Source organism: Oculina patagonica, chromosome 4 (genome assembly GCF_052425735.1).
Source record: "Oculina patagonica isolate OP01 chromosome 4, crgOcupat, whole genome shotgun sequence".
Lineage (NCBI taxonomy): Eukaryota > Metazoa > Cnidaria > Anthozoa > Scleractinia > Oculinidae > Oculina > Oculina patagonica.
This window is the reverse complement of record NC_135761.1, coordinates 31,982,390-31,992,156: the sequence shown is the minus strand read 5'-3', so window position 1 is coordinate 31,992,156 and position 9,767 is coordinate 31,982,390. Positions and strand designations below refer to the sequence as shown.

Below are 9,767 nucleotides of genomic sequence, written 5' to 3'. Positions count from 1 at the left end.
ATGTTACATATACGGGCGCGCTCAACATTTTTACCCCTTTACTGTCGGAAGATTTCTCTTTCGCTGGGATTCGACTGTCTGTAACTTAAAAATTATCTAAGTGGTTCTGATTTAACTAGAAAGGACTTTTGTGTCGTTTTTCAGGGAAGGTAAATTTACCTTTCAGGACATGTTACATATACGGGTGCACTCAACATCTTTACCCTTAAACTGTCGGAAGCTTTCTCTTTCGCTGGGATTCGACTTTCTGTAACTTAAAAATTAGCTAAGTGATTCTGTTTTAACTAGAAAGGACTTTTGTGTCCATTTTCATGAAGGGTAAATTTACCTCTCAGGACATGTTACATATACAGGCGCGCTCAACATCTTTACCCTTAAACTGTCGGAAGAATTCTATTTCGCTGAGATTCGACTGTCTGTAACTTAAAAATTATCTAAGTGGTTCTGATTTAACTAGAAAGGACTTTTGTGTCGTTTTTCAGGGAAGGTAAATTTACCTTTCAGGACATGTTACATATACGGGCGCGCTCAACATCTTTACCCTTTTACTGTCGGAAGATTTCTCTTTCGCTGGGATTCGACTTTCTGTAACTTAAAAATTATCTAAATGATTCTGTTTTAACTAGAAAGGACTTTTGTGTCCATTTTCATGAAGGGTAAATTTACCTTTCAGGACATGTTACATATACGGGCGCGCTCAACATCTTTACCCTTTTACTGTCGGAAGATTTCTCTTTCGCTGGGATTCGACTTTCTGTAACTTAAAAATTAGCTAAATGATTCTGTTTTAACTAGAAAGGACTTTTGTGTCCATTTTCATGAAGGGTAAATTTACCTTTCAGGACATGTTACATATACGGGCGCGCTCAACATCTTTACCCTTAAACTGTCGGAAGAATTCTATTTCGCTGAGATTCGACTGTCTGTAACTTAAAAATTATCTAAGTGGTTCTGATTTAACTAGAAAGGACTTTTGTATCCATTTTCAGGGAAGGTAAATTTACCTTTCAGGACATGTTACATATACGGGCGCGTTAAACATCTTTACTAGCGGAACATTTCACTTTCGCAGACTGGGTTAATACAAAAACAAGTTGATTTTTTGTTCATTTATTTTAATTAATTTTAATATTGCCGCCAATTGAATAAAAATTATAGTTGTTTACAGCAGTTGGTGGTGTAGGGGTGGGGGATGCTGTCTGAACTTCCTTCGTTCTCTTGCTTGGCCTTTTTCGGCGAGTTTGTGATGGACAATCGGCCTTAACATGACCATACCCTCTGCAGTTGAAGCATCGTCCTGTTATAAGAAACACAAATTGTGAGAATGTTTTTTCAGTCTCTACAGCTGTACTTAATCGAATCTGTGTTACTGTAAGAAAAAAGCTAAGGTGGGAAGGGTAATCTTCCCCCCTCCACCTACCTTGAGGTTCTGTATGTTGTTCTGTAAAACTTTTAGCAACTGATTGTTCATCCCTTTTGGAAATTCAAATTTGTTTGTTTTCGCTTATGTCCATGACATTCACCCTTGTCATGAGATCGTTCAGTTATATTTATATCGTCATGAGGTCTGGCCATTAATTTTACTTTGTTAAAATAGCACAGAAACCTTAATTAAGGAAAGGGTCCCCCCTATCCCACACTACCCTCACGCCTTTATCCCTTAGACCACGACAAATATGAATTTGTTTGTGGTGAAGGTGGAAATTAAGGGCACTTACTTTTCCTCAAATCCAGGTTGTTGCGCAGGTCATCTTTTGTTCGTCCTTTGCCTGTGGAGTAGATAAAAATTTAGTTTTATACAACCCGAATCTTGATAACTTTATCTTTCTTTGTCTTTCCATGCAATTGCACCCAATAATTGTCATTTTAATAAAAACGCTCTGCTAGTATGCAGTGTGTATTAATGTTTTATTCCAATCAACCACACATGAATACATACCCCGGTCTCGCCAAGATGACCTGTCCGCTCTTGTACTCCTATAATCTGCGATACACACAAAAGATAATATAGTATTTAAAAATCTATCTTTCAATACGCTTGGCTAGTATGCAGTGTGTATTAATTAATGTTTTATTCCAATCAACCAAACATGAATACATACCCCGGTCTGGCCAAGATGGCCTGTCCGCTCTTGTACTCCTATAATCTGCGATACACACAAAAGATAATATAGTATTTAAAAATCTATCTTTGAATACGCTTGGCTAGTATGCAGTGTGTATTAATTAATGTTGTCTTCAAATCAACCAAACATGAAAACATACCACGATCTCCCCAAGCTGGCCTTTCGACTTTTGGACTCCTATTATCTATTATACACACAAAAGACACCATGTTATTATTTTCAAAAATATAAACACGCTCGGCAAGTGTGCAGTGTGTGTCAATCTAATTATGAAAACGTACCCCGCTCTCGGCCGGCATGGCTGTCGCCTCTTGGATTCTTATCGTCTGTAACAATCGCACAAGACAAAACGATATTAATAAAAAAAAACCACAGTATTGTTCCGCAGTTTGCCTTGTTTTCTTCTGTTTGCAAATTGAGTTTCATTGCCAATCCCTTTTTTTTTTCAATGATATCGACCTATAAACTGCACGAAAACCACATAGAATTAACACAATATACCGCGATCTACCGCTATACGTTAAACAAACATGAATGCCTACCCCGCTCTTGGCCAGCTGGCGCTTCTTCTCTTGGTCTTCTCTCATCTGTAAAACACACAAACGAGAAATGAATATTGCTAAGAAAGCCAAAGCATGCTTCACACCTTTCCCCTCTCTTCTCCTGACAAAATATGAGAGACGCTAATGCAAAAGGAGCATTGAATTACCTTGCCAGCCCCGCCTTTTCCTTGATTCGTCTGAAAGTCAAGACAGGGAAATAATAAATATGCTGCTTCGCTGCTGGATTTAACTTGCGACCAGGCTTTCTCTTTTTTCGTGGCGGAAGGAGGGCTACACCGCCGCAAGAAAAATAACGCCTGAGCGCAGATTAGAATAATAGATTGTAACAATTTTTACAGCTTGGAACGCTTTTCACATTGGCATTTGTACTCAAATAGATCTAATTATTTCAGTTATAATTATTATTATTATTATTATTATTATTATTATCATTATCACAAGACAGCCACATCGGTAATCAATCATCTCTCTCTGTTTTTATTTATAAATGAGGCCAACGATACTTTGATAGACCTCCCGTACGATCAACAGACTATTCGACAATTTTCAACCTACCTTCCAAATATTCCGACAGTAAAAGTGTGAAGTAAACTACATGTAGATCTGTCAGATTTTGTTTAATCATACTGTTTATAGAACTGTCACATCCTGACTGGTAGTAGTGTGAAATGCGTGACCAAAGGTATCTATGAAATCGCCCGTATATGTCACACGCCCGTATAGGTAACGTAACGTTACCAACCCCGGTCTCAAAACCTGCTTATGTGAGTACCGGTAGTTTAACGTTTGTTAATTCAAACACATCAATATTTCAATATGGCAAAGAAAAAAGCAGTTAAACAAATAGCAAAATTAACAGCTATGATGTCAAGAGATGGTTAGTTGCTGTCCAATTGTTCTCACAATATTGCTTAGTTTAAAGGTTCCTTAAACCTATGGAACTCTTTGGATTTCAGATAACAACCTCAGAAAATTAAGCAGCCAAAATACTAAATTTACAACAGTCTCAAATGATGTCCAGGGCCCTGATGCTACATCAAACCCTCTCGGGCCAAAAATGCTGCACCCTTTGTTTGTTTGAATGGATCTGGATGACACCTGTTCCTACATGACTTGCTAGCATTCCAATCAAGTCCAGGGTCCAGATCTGGTAATGTTTGCTTTTCAACTCTGTTGCCACAAATTGAAGCATCTACATAAATTTGAGTAGTACACGTTTTGATGGAGGCAAGGGCACTTTGACTTTTGCAAGGAATCTTTGCATGCAACAAAGTTCGCGTCTTGCTTTTTGGTTTCCCCACATGAGCAGCCCTTTACCGAATGAACAGATGAACTCATCTGTACCGGAGATGAATTTTGACAATCAATACATCAACATTCCCTCGAGCACTTTTTACCTGTCTTGGCACAAGAGCACCTCAAACTTTTACATGAGCCAGCAGCCTCTTCTCCTTTCTGTTTTAACATCAAGCGACAGTTACATGCCTTCTTCTCTAGACTAGTCGCTACTTTGCCTGAACCTTGGACATCGTCAATAGCTAAATGGAAACAGTGGATAAACGTCCTTTAGGGCCCAGGAACATGTCCTGACATGGATACATTTACTATTCCACTTGTTAAAAAATTCATTGAATGTAGCCATTGTTTGCCCTCACGATAGCATTTATGGCGTTCATTTTACTGGCTTTACATGCGTATTAAAAAGAGAGTAGTGAAAACTTATGGAGTAAACACAAACACGAATTGAGAGATTTCAGGGACTCCAAGCGTTTACCCTTCTTGATTTCCCGCTCTAAAACCCATTTTTGTGAGGAGACAAACTGTTTTTAAACCCTTAGCATTATTCAATGTTTGTTTCCAGTAGGGTAGGTGAGGCTTGAAAAAGAATACAATATGGTAAAAATTTCCTGTTAGCGTGACCCCGGCGTTGGTAGGGACTTGGGGCAGGAGGCAACAGGGTGGGGAAGGGGGAGCCTTCATACTATTACTTAGCTTATACAGCACCACACGTCGGTTCAAGACCGAGAAACAGAACATGCGATCGTTAAGCATTGCATTTAATTTACAAACAAAAACAAAGGCTCAGCCAATATAAAAAGCGACATAACAACTCCAAAAACTTTCAATGGAAAGCGAAATACAGCTTAATTTTTTTTTTCCAAAAAAAAATGGGGAAATCACATGGTTAATGAAAATTTGCTGAGCTCTTATCTTTATACGTGTGATAGTGATTTATCACAATTCTTTCTGCTGGCTCCTTTGGCTTCTTGGTCTTCTTTCTTCTTATTATTATTTTTGGAGAAGGGCAGTCACGGGCCTTATGCCCTTCTCTGTGGCAGTTGAAACATCTCACTACAGGAGACAAAAGAGAGGCTTACTAAGTATCAGTTTACCTCAAGGGTTGGTTAAAAGCCTGGGCATTAAACAAGCTAAAGCTTTGCTTTCTTGTCTTTTCGAATGCTGACCCGACTATCGGAATCCTGTAATTTCAGCAAAGCCAAAACGCTAAGAATTTAGATGTGTTTCGTCCACCTTCGACAAGCACCACTTGTTTAAATTAATTTATTATGATTGTGTTTTTTTTCTTTAAAAAAGCTTTGAGAAATATTTTAACATGCATCCGGACAGTACTACAAAATAATAGCTCACTTCCCCAAGATATCATTTTGTGACTTCATACCAATACGCTCCTGGTTTTAAGCCGACAGGAATATTGGCTTGCCGTGGTGGCCTCAGTGCTGGAATGATTTGGGCCATCGTAAAATAATCTACCTCATGATTTTTCTTGCGTTTGGCTTTCATGACATTTTATTTACAAACAAAAACAAAGGCTCAGCCAATATAAAAAGCGACAACAACTCCAAAAACTTTCAATGGAAAGTGAAAGACAGCTTAATTTTTTTTTTCCAAAAAAAATGGGGAAACAAGAAACATAAAATCGCATAGTTAATGAAAATATGCCGAGCTCCTATCTTTATACGTGTGATAGTGATTTATCACAATTCTTTCTGCTGGCTCCTTTGGCTTCTTGGTCTTCTTTCTTATTATTATTATTTTTGGAGAAGGGCAGTCACGGGCCTTATGCCCTTCTCTGTGGCAGTTGAAACATCTCACTACAGGAGACAAAAGAGAGGCTTACTAAGTATCAGTTTACCTCAAGGGTTGGTTAAAAGCCTGGGCATTAAACAAGCTAAAGCTTTGCTTTCTTGTCTTTTCGAATGCTGACCCGACTATCGGAATCCTGTAATTTCAGCAAAGCCAAAACGCTAAGAATTTAGATGTGTTTCGTCCACCTTCGACAAGCACCACTTGTTTAAATTAATTTATTATGATTGTGTTTTTTTTCTTTAAAAAAGCTTTGAGAAATATTTTAACATGCATCCAGACAGTACTACAAAATAATAGCTCACTTCCCCAAGATATCATTTTGTGACTTCATACCAATACGCTCCTGGTTTTAAGCCGACAGGAATATTGGCTTGCCGTGGTGGCCTCAGTGCTGGAATGATTTGGGCCATCGTAAAATAATCTACCTCATGATTTTTCTTGCGTTTGGCTTTCATGACATTTTATTTACAAACAAAAACAAAGGCTCAGCCAATATAAAAAGCGACAACAACTCCAAAAACTTTCAATGGAAAGTGAAAGACAGCTTAATTTTTTTTTTTTTTCAAAAAAAAAAAATGGGGAAACAAGAAACATAAAATCGCATAGTTAATGAAAATATGCCGAGCTCCTATCTTTATACGTGCGATAGTGATTTATCACAATTCTTTCTGCTTATTCTTTGGCTTCTTGGTCTTCTTTCTTCTTATTATTTTTGGAGAGGGGCAGTCACGGGCCTTATGCCCTTCTCCGTGACAGTTGAAACATCTCACTGCAGGAGACAAAAGAGAGGCTTAATAAGTATCAGTTTACCTCAAGGGTTGGTTAAAAGCCTGGGCATGAAACAAGCTAAAGCTTTGCTTTCTTCTCTTTTCGAATGCTGACCCGACTATCAGAATCCTGTTATTTCAGCAAAGGCAAAACGCTAAGAATTTAGATGTGTTTCGTCCACCTTCGACAAGCACCACTTGTTTAAATTAATTTATTATGATTGTGTTTTTTTTTTTTCTTTAAAAAAGCTTTGAGAAATATTTTAACATGCATCCGGACAGTACTACAAAATAATAGCTCACTTCCCCAAGATATCATTTTGTGACTTCATACCAATACGCTCCTGGTTTTAAGCCGACAGGAATATTTGCTTGCCATGGTGGCCTCAGTGCTGGAATGATTTGGGCCATTTTAAAATAATCTACCTCATGATTTTTCTTGCGCTTCTAAAACAGTAAAGCAAGGTTAATTAAAGTTAAAAACCATGCACAAGGTCAGAAACAATGCGGTGATCAAGGCAATGTTCAGGTTGGTGGCCATCTTTCCCAGTGTACACTTGCAATGGACAAACAAAGCCATTTGTTGGATCTGCACAGACCCACACTTTAACTCCGCACTTTATTTGCTTTCATTGGTAAATACTGTTTTTTGCTCAGTCTTTCCTTGTACTTGACCATAGCTTTGTTATGGAAACAAATTTGGAAGGCGTGCATATATCACAAAATGTGTCAGAAATTACCTCTAACAATGGTCGCTCTTTGTATAACTTGTCATGTTCTGGATCACCTTGTAGCAGCATTCTTTCTTGATCATTCATATGAGGATTTTGCCGAATTTTGCCAAATATTTCCAAAGCGACTTCTTGGCATAACTTTCTTTAACTCAACTCATTCTTTTTTATGTCAATGCACTTACTTTTGGTTGGCAAAGTCTGTCTTGACATCTTTACTCTTTAATTATTCTTTATTTCAAAGTAAGATGTCGGAATATCTCCATTCTCGCACAGACTCAGTGGCTAAGTCTCTTGAAGAAGCATGATCAGTGTATTATTCAACAAAACAAGTAATTGACCAATCACCATTACAGATGGATAGCTCAAAACATAGCTAATTTATTTACTTAAACGCATCCTTTTTAACACTAGAATTTTTGACAATCGCATCATTAAAACTAGCAATGTACAATTGTAACACACTAATTCCAAGTACAAAGAGATGCTCCCCTTTTCAGGTTCTTCAACACCCTCTCTAACATCTACACTATTAGGTTATACATGTGTTTTTGCCGGCCAACTCATCACTGTTTGAAGGAGCTATCCTCCCTCATCAATCTCTTGAACACTGGCAAAACTACTATATTGAACTAGGGACTGAATTTCGGAAAATGTTCATCCTTTAATCCAAGAACACTCAGCAGCTAATAATGCAAAATTACAGATTGAAACAAATTAATCATTGTCATTGTATCTTCATGTAGCACATCTTAAGAACTCAAACACTTGGTATAATGTACATACAATAAATGGGAGTAACGCTGCCTGAATTTAAAGCATACTGTTCTGGTACATACAAGTTAATAATTTTCGTCAAAGTGTGGATTTCTGTTAGTTTTTCTTCGACCTTTTGACTTCTTCTAAAGCATTCTTGGTGAAAATGGTGACATTCTTACGGATCAATTGCAAGGAGAAGAGATTGTGACAGAAACAGATAAAAAACAGTTAATGATATTTTTGTTGGAAATCTTGTACCCATGGAGAGATAGCCTTCTCTGTCAACAAACCCACATTCCACTTGCATGTTATTTGCTGTATCATTCTAAAAATATAATTGGGCTAAAAATCCACCACATAATGATAAAATAAGAACCTTCTAGCTTTATCACCCATAAATGTAATAAAAACAATAAATGTAATAAAAATTGACCATAGAGTAGGGGGTTGGATGTTTCTCATTGGTGCCAAAACAATCAATGGACAGTAGTCTTGGGAAAGAACTGCTGACTCTGAGGCTCTGCAAAAATGCCATACTAGATGCAATATGTGAGATGAGGGAGAGTGGCTGCTTTGTAGAGTTGTAGTTTGGCCTCAGTTGGTGTAAGATTCCTCAACCTCATGATCCATCCAATTCTCTGGCTAGCCTTCTTACATATGTCACCAATATGCACATTAAAACCAAGACTGCAATCTATCTGTATGCCCAGGTAGCCTTCTAGTGTATCAAGAAATTAATCTTTTGGATTTTGTCGTTGTGTGGCTTAGGGCATTATATGTATCAACAATTGTTCGATTATGTCCTGACATGGATACATTTACTATTCCACTTGTTAAAAAGTCATTGAATGTAGTCATTGTTTGCCTTCACGATAGCGTAAAGTTGGATATCTACTGCCACACAATTTATGAGCATTCATTTTACTAGCTTTACATGCGTATTAAAAAGAGAGTAGTGAAAACTTATGGAGTAAACGCAAACGCGAGTTCAAGATTTCCACGACTCTCAAGCGTTTGCCTTTCTTGATTTCCCGTTCTAAAATCCCATTTTTGTGAGGAGACAAACTGTTTTTAAACCCTTAGCATTATTCAATGTTTGTTTCCAGCTGGGTAGATGAGGCTTGAAAAAGAATACAATATGGTAACAATTTCAGCCAATATAAAAGAAAACGGGGAAACAAGAAACAAAAAATCGCATGGTTAATGAAAATTTGCCGAGCTCCTATCTTTATATGTATGGAAGTGATTTATCACAATTTTTTCTGCTGGCTCCTTTGGCTTCTTGGTGGTGTTCTTATTTTTGGAGAAGGGCAGTCACGGGCCTTATGTTCCTCTCAGCGGGAGTTGAAACATCTCACTACAGGAGACAAAAAAGAGGCTTAATTAGTATCAGTTGGTTACCTGGGCATGAAACAAGCTTGGCTTTCTTGTCTTTTTTAATGCTAACCCGACTATCGGAATCCTGTAATTTTAGCTAAGCCAAAACACTAAGAATTTAGATGTGTTTCGTCCAGTATGTCCCCTCCTGCTTCTTTTCTTGTGTGTTCATTTTCTAGACAACATGGTTGCTACACATTAGAAACGCCCAAGGTAAGAAAGAACGCCACTTATCCAACCTTATTACGGAGATGTAAATATATTGAAAACAACTACCAACCTCAGCTAGTGTTTCGAAGTGGTTATGTCGTTGGAGGTTTTGTCATAAATGGTTTA

The 9,767-nt window shown here is 37.7% G+C and overlaps 1 long non-coding RNA gene across 2 annotated transcripts; it reads right to left on the bottom strand.

Moving 5' to 3' along the window:
- Positions 1-816: 816 nt before the first annotated feature.
- LOC144648079 (uncharacterized) lies at positions 817-3,030 on the bottom strand. 2 transcript variants are annotated; one of them, XR_013569662.1, is made up of 8 exons: positions 2,836-3,030; positions 2,669-2,713; positions 2,408-2,452; positions 2,266-2,310; positions 2,103-2,147; positions 1,940-1,984; positions 1,719-1,769; positions 817-1,297 (listed from the first exon to the last, which is right to left on the bottom strand). It is a non-coding gene; the product is annotated as an uncharacterized LOC144648079 (long non-coding RNA). The 2 variants fall into 2 exon arrangements; XR_013569663.1 differs by lacking the exon at positions 2,103-2,147.
- Positions 3,031-9,767: the final 6,737 nt, after the last annotated feature.